This window comes from Podarcis liolepis (genome assembly GCF_965112155.1).
Source record: "Podarcis liolepis genome assembly, chromosome: 5".
Classification (NCBI taxonomy): domain Eukaryota; kingdom Metazoa; phylum Chordata; class Lepidosauria; order Squamata; family Lacertidae; genus Podarcis; species Podarcis liolepis.
Window position 1 is genome coordinate 7,831,068 of NC_139556.1, and position 16,759 is coordinate 7,847,826.

Genomic DNA, 16,759 nt, shown 5'->3' on the forward strand with positions numbered 1-16,759 from the left:
ATTATAGTGCTGGAGGAGACTCTTGAGAGTCCCATGGACTGCAAGAAGATCAAACCTCTCCATTCTTAAGGAAATCAGCCCTGAATGCTCACTGGAAGGACAGATCGTGAAGCTGAGGCTCCAATACTTTGGCCACCTCATGAGAAGAGAAGACTCCCTGGAAAAGACCCTGATGCTGGGAAAGATTGAGGGCACAAGGAGAAGGGGACGACAGAGGACGAGATGGTTGGATAGTGTTCTCGGAGCTACCAGCATGAGTTTGACCAAACTGCGGGCAGCAGTGGAAGACAGGAGTGCCTGGTGTGGTCTGGTCCATGGGGTCACGAAGAGTCGGACACGACTAAACGACTAAATAACAACAACAACTTGGCCTGAACGTTGTCACTTGCTCTGCTCCCGGATCCGATCAGGGACGATGGCGGCTCTCCAGAGGAGGGACCACTCTCCAAGCCATAACTAGACATAACTACAGGCTAGTCCCCAGTTACATGGGGGTTAAGTTTCAAGGCACCACATGCGCCAGCAGGAGACGCATAAGCCTGCCCCATTCTGTTCTGCCCTGCCCCCTTCCGGTGTTGAACATAATGCACATGTCAGCGGTCTCACACAAACGGGGTGTTGCCTGTATTCAGATGCATTGAGAGCCAGTGTGGTGTAGTGGTTAAAAGCAGTAGTCTTGTAATCTGGGGAACCAAGTTGGCGTCTCCGCTCCTCCACATGCAGCTGCTGGGTGACCTTGGGCCAGTCACACTTCTCTGAAGTCTCTCAGCCCCACTTACCTCACAGAGTGTTTGTTGTGGGGGAGGAAGAGAAAGGAGAATGTTAGCCGCTTTGAGACTCCTTAAAGGGAGTGAAAGGCGGGATATCAAACCCAAACTCTTCTTCATTGCAAGAATGGTAACTTTTAAGAACTGTTGCCTGAGATTCCCTCCCCAACTCCTTTCTTCCAATCTCTTTTATATGTCATTTTTTTCAGGCCAGTAAGTCTGGCAACAGGGACTGCTGTACTACTGGTTTCTGCAAGCAACTCTAAAGAACAGAGTAGAAATCCTTTAAATTAATAAAAACACAGAGCAGTCCAGAATTTGCCAATCTTAATTCTCCCGATGGAGATGGTGGGGATAGTTTAGCAGATTGCACACTTGGACAGAGTACATTTCTCCTAGGGGATCTGAGGGTACAGCGTTAGAAACTGATAGGAAAGCTAGGAGCTAAATGGCACCTTAAAACCTAAGTTAGGGGCACAACAACTGAATGTCTAGGCGTGCTTCTTTATGACAAGAATACAAAGCTGAAAAGGAATGAACTGCAGCTAAAATATTATGTTCATTTTTCACATGGTCTAGTCCTTCCCCTGCCCACCCCACTAATATTCTTAAGGGTGTCTCTTCTCCAGTCTTCAGAGAGTAGCTGGAAGTGGGGAGACAGAAAAAGGTCCTCCTTTCCTTCCACTCTGCAGTTTTAATATGAAATCTTAGGCACAGTACTGCACCCAGAGCACAGAAACTGTTCGCCTTAATTTAATTCCCTGTTGCAAAATGCGCCTAGAACAATGGGAGTTTTGAACGCTGTGAGGGTATGGTCTGAACTCTAGATGGATGATTGCCCAGGAACCATGTGCACGCAGTGGCGTAGCGTGGGTTGTCAGCACCCGGGGCAAGTAATTTGCGCCCCCTAACCCGTGGATTTGCGCACCCTAACCCCCCCCCCAGATGTTGCGCCCGGTGCGGCCGGCCCCCCCTGCACCCCCCCACGCTACGCCACTGTGTGCACGTTACCTTGGATTCAGCCATGACAGAAAAAATTGAAATATAAATGCAAGAAAAGGGGGCAGGGACTATGGGGATAAATGTCCACTTACTGTTGCTGTCTGTGAAGAGCAACTCAAGGATGCTAGTGTCATAGCTATGCAAAAACATCAGGGAGCTCTAACAGTTGAATTTTTTGCTCAATGAAACAGTGTGGAAAAGGACAAACCAGTTTCCTGCGTTGCTCTCTTTCCTCTAAGACATGGGTAGGCAAACTAAGGCCCGGGGGGCTGGATGCGACCCAATCGCCTTCTAAATCCGGCCCGTGGACCATCCGGGAATCAGTGTGTTTTTACATGAGTAGAATGTGTCCTTTTATTTAAAATGCATATCTGGGTTATTTGTGGGGCATAGGAATTTTTTTAAAAAATAGTCCAGCCCCCCACAAGGTCTGAGGGACAGTGGACCGGCCCCCTGCTGACCCCTGCTCTAAGAGCATTCCTCCTCTGTCCTTCCTCCAGTCACCCTACTCGGCTGCTTATCCATAGACGCTCAAAAGTATGCTCATATTAAACTCCAGCAGAAACCCATCTCCTTTCCAGTTCTCGGAAATCCTTGGTAACTTAGCTCCTGGCTGCAGAAGGGGCGTCGCCCCCTCCCCCTCCCCGTCTCCCAAATCCATTTCTCACAGAAACTCCCGACCGATTATTTTGCACCATAGTACTGAGAAGCATGACTGCATGTGCATGTGTGACAAAGGAAAAGAAAGCACTTTATGGATGCCAGATGTTTTGCATCACAAGAAAGGACCCCTATTCCAGACCACAGCGCAGTCCATAGAACATAATTGGATACACATTCCCATGGCATCCGCTCTGCCCCCAGCATTCCAAGACCTGTTCCCCATTCACAGTATTTTATCAGACACAATGAAGTGACCGTTCCTCAGCTCCGGATAACAAGAGTTCGGAGGGAATCCCCGTCTTCACAGACTTCTGTAAGGCAGCCCCTACAATTTGCATGTACAGTCCCACATAAGCAGAGTATTCTGGATGTGAAAAGGAGGGAAAAAATGATTGTCTCCCCCCCAACAAAATTACACTCCAATGCAGCATTCACTATCCAAGGACAAACTATTAATGTGAATAAAAAATTATTTGCACAGAACCCTGGGATATATAGATAAAAAACACCCGTTTCTATGGTGGTGCCCTGGATTCTAAATACCCTCCCCTAAAATATTTCTCTGACGCCAACCTTGACTCCTTTTCAACACCAGGTAAGACCTGGTCACGTTCCTTAGGGATTTGTGAATTGTGAAGTCTGCAATGCAATAAAATGGCAGTCAGCTCCTCCTTGCTTTAATATTGTTGTTGTTTGTTTTCTGTTGTTTATTTATTGTTGAGAATGAAATTACTGTTTTAAATAAATTCTTGAGCTCAATTTGACATCAGACAAGTTATATATAATTTTAAATAATCAAAATACTGATCATTAAGTGGTAGAATTTAGCATTTAGTCCGGGTGGAGAATACTTTAGAGACAACTTCCTTCATCAGACCAGAGCCAGCGCTATAATTAGGCAAAGCAAGGCCACTCACCCCAGGCAGAGGATATTGTGATAGAATTAAGGAGCAGCAAAATGCAAACTATTTGGTTTATTCTTATATTTTTACTAAGGAGGGCATAATGCATGTTATGCTGCAGGCAGTAAAATGTTTTCAGTCCCCACTGCATCAAACAAGGTTCAGCGCAGAGACTGCTGCTCTCCCAAGAAGCAGGGATTTTCCAACTGGTAGCATCCACTCTGTGGGACTCACTGCCTAGAGAGGAAAGTCTCACCATGCCTGTTTGCATGGAATAATAATAATAATAAATAAATAATAATATCAATAATAATAATAATAATAATAATAATAATAATTTATTTGTACCCCGCCCATCTGGCTGGGTTTCCCCAGCCACTCTGGGCGGCTTCCAACAAAGATGAAAAATACACTAAAATGTCACATATTAAAAACTTCCCTGAACAGGGCTGCCTTCAGATGTCTTCTGAATGTCAGGTAGTTGTTTATCGCTTTGACATCTGATGGGAGGGCGTTCCACAGGGCGGGCGCCACCACCGAGAAGGCCCTCTGCCTGGTTCCCTGTAACTTGGCCTCTCACAGTGAGGGAACCACCAGAAGGGCCTCAGAGCTGGACCTCAGTGTCCGGGCAGAACGATGGGGGTGGAGACGCTCCTTCAGATATACTGGACCGAGGCCGTAGAGTCCTTTTTTTAAATTCCGGAGGACTTCAGGGACACAAAGCTGACTGCTAGATCTTATGGCTCTGTTTTGAGCTCTTTAAATTCCCCTCATTATGACAGACCAGGTTTCTCTGTAGGGAGGACCTGTGCATAATAATAATAATAATAATAATAATAATAATAATAATAATGTATTATTTATACCCTGCCCATATGGCTGGGTTTCCCCAGCCACTCCGGTCAGCTCCCAACAGATTAATAACAATAAAGCATTAAAAACTTCCCTAAACAGGGCTGCCCTCAGATGTCTTCTAAAAGTCAGATATTTCCTTCACATCTGATGGGAGGGTGTTCCACAGGGCCACCACCGAGAAGGCCCTCTGCCTGGTTCCCTGTAACCTCACTTCTTGGGGGGAGGGAACCGCCAGAAGGCCCTCGGAGCTGGACCTCAGTGTTTGGGCTGGACGATGGGGGTGAAGACTCTCCTTCAGGTATACAGGGCTGAGGCTGTTTAGGGCTTTAAAGGTCAGCACCAACACTTTGAATTGTGCTCGGAAACGTACTGGGAGCCAATGTAGGTCTTTCAGAACTGGTGTTATATGGCCTTGGCGGCCACTTTGTATATTTTGAGGATATCTTGAGAGTATGACAGCCCTCAAGCTGGGGAAAATTGTCGTCAGGGAAAACTTGGCCCTTACCTCAACAGTGTCCCCAAGTGAAGCATTTTACTTTGTGACATAGAAGTGAATAGTAACTTCAGTTGAGATTTCATTGCTGGGGGTTAGACTAGATGGCCAAGGGGTCCTTTCCAACTCTTCCATCACTGCACCTCTATTTGTTTTAAATGAAATTGTCCCTCATGCCCTTTTGGCAATTAGCATTGTGTTGCATCCCTCCTAGTCACTGCATGATTCCATGTCATGGGGCAATGGTGACCATAAGCGCTGAGGAAGGGTGATGTGGTTCCACACCTTCTCTCCTTCCCTCATATAAACACGGGTGACCATGGACACCTGTGCAGGTGGTTCCCTCCACAGGGCATTGTGAAGTTGGTGTCACTACAGCCTCTTCCAGGAACAGCCTCTGCCTTCCCCCTTATATTGCAGTGGCATGAGATACTGAGGTCTGGGGCTTGCTCTTGAACTCTGTTCTTCTGGGTCCTCCAAACACACAAACCGTCTCCCGGTGTCTCCATGGCACAGCTTGATATCTGAGAGTCCAGCCTGAGCCTTCTCCAAAGTTCTGCATGGCTATACACACGTCACACATTTTTTAAGTCCTTGCAGTTGCTCGCCTTAGTGCTTGCATGCAAGTATCAGAAATAAGGAAGACTGTTTTGAAATTAGGGCTGACCATTTAAACGGCCGGCTGAGAAATGGGGGGCGGGGGGGCGGGAGTCACCTGCTTCCCAGAGCTGCATCTTGCCCTAAAGGCAAAAAGGAAAAGCACCAAACAGGTCCATCCAGCTACCACCACCACTCCCATGTTCAAAGGTAACCGTGGCATGTTGTTCACACTGCAATCACCTGCGCAAAAATAGCACCAAAGTAAACAGTCCTACACCAGCTTTTAAAAAGCGAAAACAACATAGCAGGTTGAATATTGCACACGAGTGTGGCTTACAAGTGAGGAAGACATTAAAGCCCTCCAGCTGCTGGGCTGTAACTACAGTGGTAAAGGGAAAGGTAAAGGTACCCCTGCCCGTACGGGCCAGTCTTGCCAGACTCTAGGGTTGTGCGCTCATCTCACTCTCTAGGCCGGGAGCCAGCGCTGTCCGCAGACACTTCCGGGTCACGTGGCCAGCGTGACAAGCTGTATCTGGCGAGCCAGCGCAGCACACGGAACGCCGTTTACCTTCCCGCTGGTAAGCGGTCCCTATTTATCTACTTGCACCCGGGGGTGCTTTCGAACTGCTAGGTTGGCAGGCGCTGGGACCGAACGACGGGAGCGCACCCCGCCGCAGGGATTCGAACCGCCGACCATACGATCAGCAAGTCCTAGGCGCTGAGGTTTTACCCACAGCGCCAACCACGTCCCTAACTACAGTGGTACCTTGGGTTAAGTACTTAATTTGTTCCGGAGGTCCGTTCTTAACCTGAAACTGTTCTTAACCTGGAGCACCACTTTACTTAATGGGGCGTCTTCCTGCCACCGTGCCACCGGAGCCTGATTTCTGTTCTTATCCTGAAGCAAAGTTCTTAACCCGAAGCACTATTTCTCGGTTAGCAGAGTGTGTAACCTGAAGCGTATGTAACCTGAAGCGTATGTAACCCGAGGTACCACTGTTCTGTACTATCAGCCTCAGTCAGGGGGGAAGGGGGCTGTTTTCCAGCAATGTCTGAGGGACCATGGGCTTCCCTACACTTGCAGGAATGCAATCAACTAAGCTCAGCCTGGATAGCTCAGTTGGTTAGAACATGGTGCTAATAACACCAAGGTTGCAGGTTCAATCCCCAAATGGGACAGCTGTATATTCCTACATTGCGCTAGATGATTCTCAGGGTCCCTTCCAACTCTATGAAAGACTTGTTAATTTTATTATTAACAGAAGTATTTGCATACTACTAACCTACGTAAAATATCACATTCACAGCACAAAAAGAAAAAAACGCACAGCAGCAACAAAACAGAACAAAAATCATCTTTTAAAAGCTGCATAGTCCCATCAACATAAGAGGTCTTCAAGAGACATGTCAAAGTCAGTAGCCTGCCAAACTTCTGCCGGAAGAGTGCTCCACAACATGGGACCGTCAGTGCTAACTGCCTGGCTTCCAATTGAGGCCACTTGGGCTGCTGTGACATGGGGAACAGCTGGCAGCACTCTTCCAGATAATCATGATCAATATGGTGCATAAGGGTTCGTCACAGCAGTGAGGCACTGGTCCACAGCTTGCAACCACTCCTGGTTCAGATGTTATGGAGAAACAGAGTGCTGCAAAACTCCGAAGGACCACTCCCAATGGGCTTTATGGCATTGGGGATGAAATTTTGCTTGTGGAACATCATGACACAAATGTCAAGGGGAACAGAACACTCCACTAGTCCTCTCGTCTAGATTCAATCGTAAGAACACAACCACTGGAATGTTGAGCCTTCACCCAGGCAATCCAGGAGAACACCTAGGACCCTCGTACTTACGGGACCGCCTCTCCTGGTATGTCCTGCAGAGGACCCTAAGGTCCATGAATAATAATAGCTTAAAGGTCCCAGGCTCCAAGGAAGCCAGACTATCCTCCACCAGGGCCAGGGCTTTTTCAGTGACAGCTCTGACCTGGTGGAATGCTCTGTCCCACGAGACTAGGGCCCTGCAGGACTTGATCTCCTTCCGCAGGTTCTGTAAGACAGAGCTATTCTGCCTGGCCTTCAATCTGAATTAGCCTGATCCTCTATCCCCTTTTCCCTTCCCTTTCCTATGAAGAAATCCTTTCTGGGACCCCACATTTAAATTCTTCCCTGGTCTCCTTGCTGGTCCTAGTAGGACCAACTTGGTCAGTTAGCCCTGTCCCCCCCCCCCCATGGCCTCTGAATTTTTGAATTTTATTCATATTGATGCTGCATTTTATGTTGTATTTTATGCTGTTTTTAAGTCGCATTTTAATCAATGTTTTATATTTGCTGTTAGCTGCCCTGAGCCCGGTTTTTAAACAGGGAAGGGCGGGGTATAAATAAAAATTTGTTTGTTTGTTTGTTTGTTTGTTTGTTTGTTTGTTTATTTATTTATTTATTAATTATTATTCCATGGCCAAAGGCCACTGAGAGAATGAGAAAGAGTTAATAGGTCACAATTCCTCATCCCTCTCTGAATGAAGGACACTCGCCAGAGCCACCAAGGCTGATTCAGTCCTGAAACCAATCTTGAACCCAGACTGAAGTGGATCCAGCTATTTAGTGTTATCCAGAAAGTTACCCTGTTCATAGAATTACAGAATCACAGAACTGTAGAGTTGAAAGGGACCTCCAGGAGCATCTAGTCCAACCCTCTGCAAGGCAATGTCTGCAGTACAATTACAGTTGCATCCTATCTTGAGTCTCTTGATAATGCTATATAGAGATGAAGTGTTGTGAGCCACCGTACGTGTACACACACACACACCACCTTTCTAGGCAAGAAATCTACTCAAAGCCCACTAGGTCATGATGGTGAAGTACTAAGTTTGAAAAAATTAATAAAATAAATATACCGTATTTTTTGCACCATAACACTCACTTTTTTCCTCCTAGAAAGTAAGGGGAAATGTCTGTGCGTGTTATGGAGCGAATGCCTGTGGGTGGCGGGGGGGATCTGCTGCAGTTGTGAGCAGAGGATCCATGGTTCCCCTTCCTTCCCTCCTCCGTGGTTACATAGCATGGATCCACATGGATTTTTGCATTGGGCTACTCCAAACTCACTGTCAGATCACATGTCTGTGGCCACAGCATGAACCACAAAAATCATATATCCACTATTTCATGTAGAATATTTTTTTCTTGTTTTCCTCCTCTAAAAACTATGTGCATGTTATGGTCTGGTGCGTGTTATAGAGCGAAAAATACGGTAAGTTATTTACTTATATACCACCTCTCAAAACATACTTTCCCAAACTGAAAGAGGACATTTTATAGAACAGTTATTCAAACAGACCCATTGCACACATGGGCAACAGAGCAACGAAGGGGTCAGCCACTTCTAAAGGCTTACAAAGATACAGAGGTGTTAACATCTGCGCCAAGCATAGAAGCCTGAACTGTTACAAGCTTGTGGCATGAGGTCTGAGGCAGTAGAGGGGAACTGGGAGCTGATGGAGGAATTCAAAAAAGGGGAAATGACATGACCATACCCAAAGGCAAGAAAAAATGATCTCAGTTTACAACAGCTTTTGTCTGGAGGGAAGAGGAGGCAATGTGGGTGCATGGAAGCTGTTAAAGTAATAAAATGCAGCTTTCAGACAAATGCAACAGCAGACACAATTAATGCTGCAAGGCACCCACCCACCCACTCAGCACTCAAATGATGGGCAGCACTAAAGCATTCGCAGTAATGAAAAACAATAACGTCCCAAGACAGGGAGAGTGGTTGGGGGTACACCACAAGTATCAGAAGTTCCACTGGTATTTGTTTTAACAAGATGCTGAATTATTTCAATGTGACGAGGGTCAGTGGAACATAGCTAAAATTTACAGACTGCATTAATCTGGGACACGTCGTAAACAATAGGGCAATAACCAGAAGAACAACAAGACAAACGGATCAGGGAAGGTTAAAAAAATATGGCTGAAAATCAAACATTCTAGGCTGGAAAAAATTCCAAACAAATACATATGAGAGAAAATAATATAAAACATAACCAGGCAAAATCTGTATGGCGGTATGGCAAAAAAAAATAAAAAAATGTAGTGGGGAATAGTTGTCCTGGTTATGATTCTGGGAAATGAATACTAGAAATGAGTTTCTAATGTGAAAATGGTTTGGAGGGAAAAAACCTCTGGCTCAAACTGTACGTTATGATAAATGAACAGGTGCCATCAGAACTGAAAGTTGCAAATCTATTTACTGTTCAAAGGATCTTAATAGATCTGTTGGGTCTCTGGACCATAATAAAGATTGTTGTTGTTGTTGTAAAAGACTTGATCCCTCACAAAGTTCTCCAACATTGCATATTTACCTAACAACATTTTGTCCTTGCTTCTTAGGAATCTCTCAAAGTAGCCTATCATTATATCAATTAAGCAATATTCAAGTGACATAAAATCAAAAGCAACACAATTTAAACATTCTAGAAATATATACTGCTGAACCTGGCCTCTTGTGCAGCTGCTGTTCATTTCAACAAATCTTGCACAGAACAACTTCAAAGGGGTCAATAGACCATTGCTGATGCACAATAAAGATGGGATATTGTAAGTGCAATGCTTAAATATAGACTTTTATAAATGTAAATTGCAGGCATTTCCTAGAAGAGAAACCAGGAGGGAATGGCTTATAAGGAAAAATTAGATGGTTACTGAATAACTTGGAACCAAAAATGTGGATAACCAGAGAGGAGAACTGTTGCAAAATAGTAAACACCAATGTAGGAAATAAACTGTTTAGGATAACTAGTAAGCTACATGAAGTAACAAGACCACTGTTGATTAAACAAATGCTCATTTATTTCAGCAGTGATAGTGGGTGGAAATCTAATAACAAATGCTGAAATAATTAAGAGTTGCAAAAAAAGAGAGCATTTTTAGTAATAAAGGTAAAGGTAAAGGTACCCCTGCCCGTACGGGCCAGTCGTGTCCGACTCTGGGGTTGCACGCCCATCTCGCTTAAGAGGCCAGGGGCCAGTGCTGTCCGGAGACACTTCCGGGTCACGTGGCCAGCATGACGAAGGTGCTCTGGCGAGCCTGCACCAGCGCAGCGCACGGAAACGCCGTTTACCTTCCCGCTATAAAGCGGTATCTACTTGCACTTAAGGGTGCTTTCGAACTGCTAGGTGGGCAGGAGCTGGGACCGAACGACGGGAGCTCACCCCGCCGCGGGGATTCGAACTGCCAACCATACAATCGGCAAGTCCTAGGCACTGAGGTTTTACCCACAGCGCCACCCGCGTCCCCCAATTACCTTCTACCAAAATACATTTGCCACACGTACAAGCCGCAGATGTAGTACTGTCCTGCTTATTGAAATGCAGAGAAACCATTGGTCCACAGGTTGAATGTGGCCCATGACACCTTCCCGTCTTGCTCACAGCAAGAAGATGGACCAAGCTTGTTTTCTCCTGCTCCGGAGGCTAGGACCCGAATCAATGGTTTCAAGTTACAAGAAAGGAGATTCTGACTAAACATCAGGAAGAACTTTCTGAGAGTAAGAGCTGTTTGACATTGCAACAGACTCCCTCGAGAGATTGTGGACCTTCCTTGGAGATTTTTAAGCAGAGGTTGGATGGTCATCTTTCATGGATGCTTTAGCTGAGATTCCTCCAGCTCTCCAGGTCTATGATTCTATGAACCGCTCCTCAAGATGAAGAAGCAAATGTCCGCCTTCCCCTCCCGCTTCGCTGCGTGCACACACCCCGAAACTGCCCTCACACTGCAATTAGGCTTGGGAGAAATAGTCATCCGCTGGTTCCCGGAGTCTAATTTGTTCACGCCTAATTGTGGGGGTGGGTGGAATGTTCTTCCTGGAAAGTGCAGCTGGAGGGGGAAGGAATAACCCTCCTCCCCCAGCTGCAAGCTCCAGGAAGATCACATGCCACCACGTGAGCAAATAGGCTTCAAAATGTGAAATATGTTTTTCAACCCGAAGTGCTGGGTGGGGAGAGAGAGGGCACGTTTGTGCACATGTGTGGGTGCACATGGTTTGTGGGTGGGTAACCATGTCTTATGGGACGTGGGTGGCGCTGTGGGTTAAACCACAGAGCCTCCTGGGCTTGCTGATCAGAAGGTTGGCGGTTCAAATCCCCGTGACGGGGTGAGCTCCCGTTGCTCGGTTCCTGCTCCTGCCAACCTAGCAGTTCGAAATCACGTCAAAGTGCAAGTAGATAAATAGGTACCACTCCAGCGGGAAGGTAAACGGAGTTTCCATGCACTGCTCTGGTTCGCCCAAAGCGGCTTAGTCATGCTGGCTCCCTCGCCCAATAAAGCGAAATGAGTGCCGTAACCCCAGAGTCGGTCACGACTGGACCTAATGGTCAGGGGTGCCTTTACCTTTAACCATGTCCTACTTTTGTCTTGGCTACCTTCCTATTGGCAGGTTCCCCCAGTGGTCGAGAGAGAATGTGGCCCTCGGCTTGCAATAGGGCCCCCACCTCTGCTGCAATGTGATACACGTGACCCCAGCCTTGGGATGAGAAGGAGACTTCTTTGCAGTTTTATGGGTTTCCTTCTCAGCAAATTCCACTGTCTAGGGGCTCTACGGGCCAGGAGTCAATGGAGGGGAGATGGGCCCTTCAGGATGGCGGGTGACAAACCCTTTGTTTTTTGCCTTGATTTGATGTGGAATGACCCCTGAGGAACTTTGCAATATTCTTGTCCCTCCACTCTCTCAACATCTGCCCCCTGCCCCAGGGAATAGCTATTAACAGTAACAGCATTTTTTAACATTAGAGCTAAGGCTGGAGACAGAATTGTTAATATGCGCAGTATCTATCTTTCTATCTGTAACTTTAAATTCGATTTTTAAAAAAATAGCTTAAATGTGACATTTTGTCGGTGGGTAAGACAACAAGGGACATGGGTGGCGCTGTGGGTTAAACCACAGAGCCTAGAGCTTGCTGATCAGAAGGTCGGCAGTTTGAATCCCCGTGACGGGGTGAGCTCCCATTGCTCGGTCCCTGCTCCTGCCAACCTAGCAGTTCAAAAGCACATCAAAGTGCAAGTAGATAAATAGGTACCACTCTGGCGGGAAGGTAAACGGCATTTCCGTGTGCTGCTCTGATTCACCAGAAGCGGCTTAGTCATGCTGGCCACATGACCCGGAAGCTGTACGCCAGCTCCCTCGGCCAATAAAGCGAGATGAGCACCGCAACCCCAGAGTCGGTCACGACTGGACCTAATGGTCAGGGGTCCCTTTACCTTTACAACAACAAGAGTTCAAGGTAGTATGCTAGAGTCATAATTACCCCCCAATATATGTATTTGAAGCACCACAAAATACCTGCAAAAATCATTTAATCATAGACCACAGTGGAAGAAGCATTAAGAAAAAGAGGCAGGAATCAGACAGTATATATGTGGACTGTTACTGGATAAAGTGACTTTTCTTCTTTAAGTTCTCCAAGTTCTTAACTTAGCTGAAGGTTGTCACCTAAACATCTACTCAGTCCATCATTTGGAAAATAAATCTTTAGAGCCGAATTGCCCCAAAATGGCAACTAGACATTCTGTTTTGGCGACTTTAACCCTGGTTTAAGGACCTATTTGGCACCTAGCTTATATATCTGAGTTTCTGACACTGCTAAGTGGTACACAAGAAGATCAATGCAATGAAAACAAAAAATGAGTTAAACTATTAAAAACAGGGAAAACCAGCAGGACCAGACTTTCCTAAAGGAATGGAAGAAGTTTTCAACATATCTGGAAAGCAACTGTAATAAATTGACATCGTTTGTAGGGTTTTAAAGAAGTTTTGTAAGGAGTAATTTATAAATTATTGTGAAGAGAATTAAGAATAGATGTATTGGAAATCTGAGTTTATAGCAATAACTATAATAACAAAATGCATAATTAGAAAGACTTTAGAAAACCATCAGTCAAGGTTGAAGGAAGTCTCAGGCTGTGATAGCCAAAAAATTCAAAATGATGTTTAAAAGGATGTTATGCTGGAAAATATGTGTAAAAACTAATAAAAAATTATTTGTAAAACTATTAAAATCAGAATGCCTGCTGGAAAAAAAAAATTAAGCCTTCAGTAGTAGTGAAGTGCTAAAGTGCTCTAGGAAAGAACAGTCCAACCATATTACCTAGCATAGAATTGTGGGTTGCTTCAAAAATAGAGCCCTTTAGTGCACCACGAAGAAGAAAGTCAAACTAAATTCTGTTGCTCTGAGAAAAAGACCTACTTTGCCATTAGGTCTACTTGTATTTAAAGATCACATAAAGCAGGAGAGGCCACAGCCTTGCCTGTTCCACTCCCAATCTTTGCATGGTCAGCATAAAGGTCTAAGGAGGGATTCTGAACATCTTCAGTGCTTAGAATACCCCTTCAGGTCTTCACATTCAGTATGCAGAGATCTGAAGTGGAGCCTGTTATGTACTGAAGTTCTCACCCTGGGCCAGCAGGGGGATACTGTAGACAGTTATGCAAATAAGGGATTGAAAGTGACATGCAGTGATTGGATAGTTTTTGAAAATTGTTACAGTTACGTTGTACTGGAGCTCTATATAAGCAGGCTGACTGAACCCTTCAGTTCAGTTCTGTTCTGGCCTGTGAATAAACAAGAGCTGTTTGAAGAATCGCTGTGTCGTCTGATATCTTCACCCACAACTTAACAGAGCCAGTGGGAATGTTTGTGGCAAGGACAGGATCTGTGCCCCTACTTTCCCTCCATGCATTTGCCGAGCATCAGGAGACCAATGACTGGACAGAGCTGACAAAATATAAACCAAGACTTACCAAAAAAAAATTTAAAAAAACCTTAGACAAAAGCACATACCAAAGGAAGGTATTTTGACGGCACTAAGGAAGTGGTTGATTCTGATTAACAGGCAAGCAAATAAATTTAATTTACAGCGAAGTTTCAGGATGCAATCCTGTATGCCATTTGGCACACTGAAGTCCTACTGAACTATTTCCAGATCTAAAATGACTAACCAAAATGCTGTTTTGCTGGTAGGAAATAAAACCAAGAAGAGCATCTCATAAGGAGAAAAAACAATTGTCCAGACCAATAATGATATCTAATATTTTAATAATAATAATTTATTATTTCTACCCTGCCCATCTAGCTGGGTTTCCCCAGCCACTCTGGGCGGCTTCCAGCAGAAGGCTAAAAATACATTAAAACATCAACCATTAAAAACTTCCCTAGACCATCCAAACCATCAATACTTACAAAACCCTGCAGATGTAGGACTGAGGCTGAAGGAGTGGTAACATGCCTAATGTCACCTTGTGAGCACATGGCAAAAGAAATATGAACTTGAGATTTGTTTACCATCCAGTCTTTCCCAACCCTACCGCACAATCTGAAGAATAATAGCTTTCTAAGTGATACACATTTTAGACCTTATCAAGGGTGGGTGGAAACTATTGACAAAATAAGGTGGCACAATCACAGAATAATATTTGATTTTTTTTCCCTCCAGGATTACAATCTTTAGAGAGAGAGAGAGAGAGAGAGAGAGAGAGAGAGAGAGCACTTACTGGATGCTGAGTACAACGCCTACTCCTTTGGGAATAGGATAGCGGGGGCAGCGGCTCAACAAACGTTTGAGGCATACGGGCAAATTTGGAAACTACACAATAAAATCTGCACCCCAAAATACCCTACCCAGCCCCTACACACTAAACAAAGCCAAGTATTTCCATAAATTTCCTTAAAAAACAACAACTAAAAAACCCAACGAACAAAAAACACTGCCAATTTCAGATGAGCCTTAAGCGTCTCTCATGTTGGCTCAAGCCAATTCTTTCCACAAAGCTGGAAAACTGGAAGCCAAGCATGCTTCTACCATCCATGGGTCCACCTTCCCCTCGGTCTTTCAGGGCCAAATGTATGTGGGAATGATGAAGTGTCTGGGACTAGCAGACATGACCCCATATTATCCCGGTCCTGTAGTTCCTTATGGAACCTCCAGACCTTACTGTTTTGCTAGAGCAGGGATATGGGACATTTTTCTCAGCTCCTGTCCCTTATTTGGCGGGAAACTCCCTTATCCCAGCGCCGTGTCCCGCTGCTGTCCCTTATTGATGATGTCCCTTAAATTTCCCGCGTTTCAAAGGAAGCAGTTCCTCTCCTTCCCTGCCTGCCAGCCAGGGAGGAGGGAGGCTCCAACTGTGTTGCTTGGCTGCGTTGCTCACCCAATAAGGAGTCTAAGAACGACTGGGGGGTGGAGCTTGCATGCCTTGTGCCGATCAAATCGGCCGCGTTGCCTGGGGATTCGCCTTTGCTCAGCGCTTCCCAGCGGAGAGGTGACGGTGGTTTTCCTTGCTGCATCCCCTTTGCTGGGTTGCTGCGCTGTGGAAACCACCGCTTGAGGCTTCGTTTGGCTGCTGGCTGGGCTTTCTGCCTTTGGCTCAGAGGGGCTCAGAAGTTGAACATACCTGTGCCTGGAAAATCCATTATTTTGGCTGCTGATCCCTTATTTTCGAGGCTACTGGTCCCTTATTTTTAAATCTGTAAGTTGACAGCTATGCGCATAACCAACCTTCCAGGTGGGGGAAATTACATGTCAGGGGTAAAGGTAAAGGGACCCCTGACCATTAGGTCCAGTCGTGGCCGACTCTGGGGTTGCGGCCCTCATCTCACTTTACTGGCTGAGGGAGCCGGCGTACAGTTTCCGGGTCATGTGGCCAGCATGACTAAGCCACTTCTGGCGAACCAGAGCAGCGCACGGAAACGCCATTTAGCTTCCCATCGGAACGGTACCTATTTATCTACTTGCACTTGATGTGCTTTCAAACTGCTAGGTTGGCAGGAGCAGGGACCAAGCAATGGGAGCTCACCCTGTCGCGGGGTTTCAAACCGCCGACCTTCTGATTGGCAAGTCCTAGGCTCAGTGGTTTAACCCACAGCGCCACCTGTGTCCCATATGTCTGGGGTAAGTGGAGCCAAAGGCAAAACTGGGCAGAGAAACAGGTGTGAGTCTTACATTTGTATAGTACCTATATACCTATATTGGGATGCAGGTGGCGCCTTGGTCTAAACCACTTAGCCTTGGCGATCAAAAGGTCAGCGGTTCGATTCCCCATGATGGCGTGAGCTCCCGTTGCTCGGTCCCTGCTCCTGCCAACCTAGCAGTTCGAAAGCATGCCAAAAAGTGCAAGTAGATTAATAGGTACCACTTCGGCAGGAAGGTAAACAGCATTTCCGTGCACTGCTCTGGTTCACCAGAAGCAGCTTAGTCATGCTGGCCACATGACCCAGAAAAACTGTCTGCAGAGCGGACAAATGTCGGCTCCCTATGCCTGTAAAGCAAGATGAGCGCCGCAACCCCAGAGTCGTTTGCAACTGGACTTAACTGCCAGGGGTCCCTTTACCTTTATATACCTATATAAAGGACAAAGGTTTCAAAAGTTTCTGAAACCCAGACCAGACATATTTACCCATCTCCATCTAAACAAGTTAGAGTCATTATCATC

The 16,759-nt window shown here is 45.8% G+C and overlaps 1 protein-coding gene across 3 annotated transcripts in view; it reads right to left on the bottom strand.

Moving 5' to 3' along the window:
* The window catches only part of NTF3 (neurotrophin 3), a 66,468-nt gene that overhangs the window by 37,175 nt on the left and 12,534 nt on the right, over nt 1–16,759 (bottom strand). Inside the window, exon 1 of one of the 3 annotated variants that reach the window (XM_083503582.1) lies at nt 10,580–10,978. The exons of the other annotated variants lie outside the window; for them this stretch is intronic. The gene's annotated coding sequence lies outside the window, so the exon portion shown is untranslated. Of the gene's footprint in view, nt 1–10,579; nt 10,979–16,759 lie in introns of those variants that run through there. 3 annotated transcript variants of the gene reach the window in all.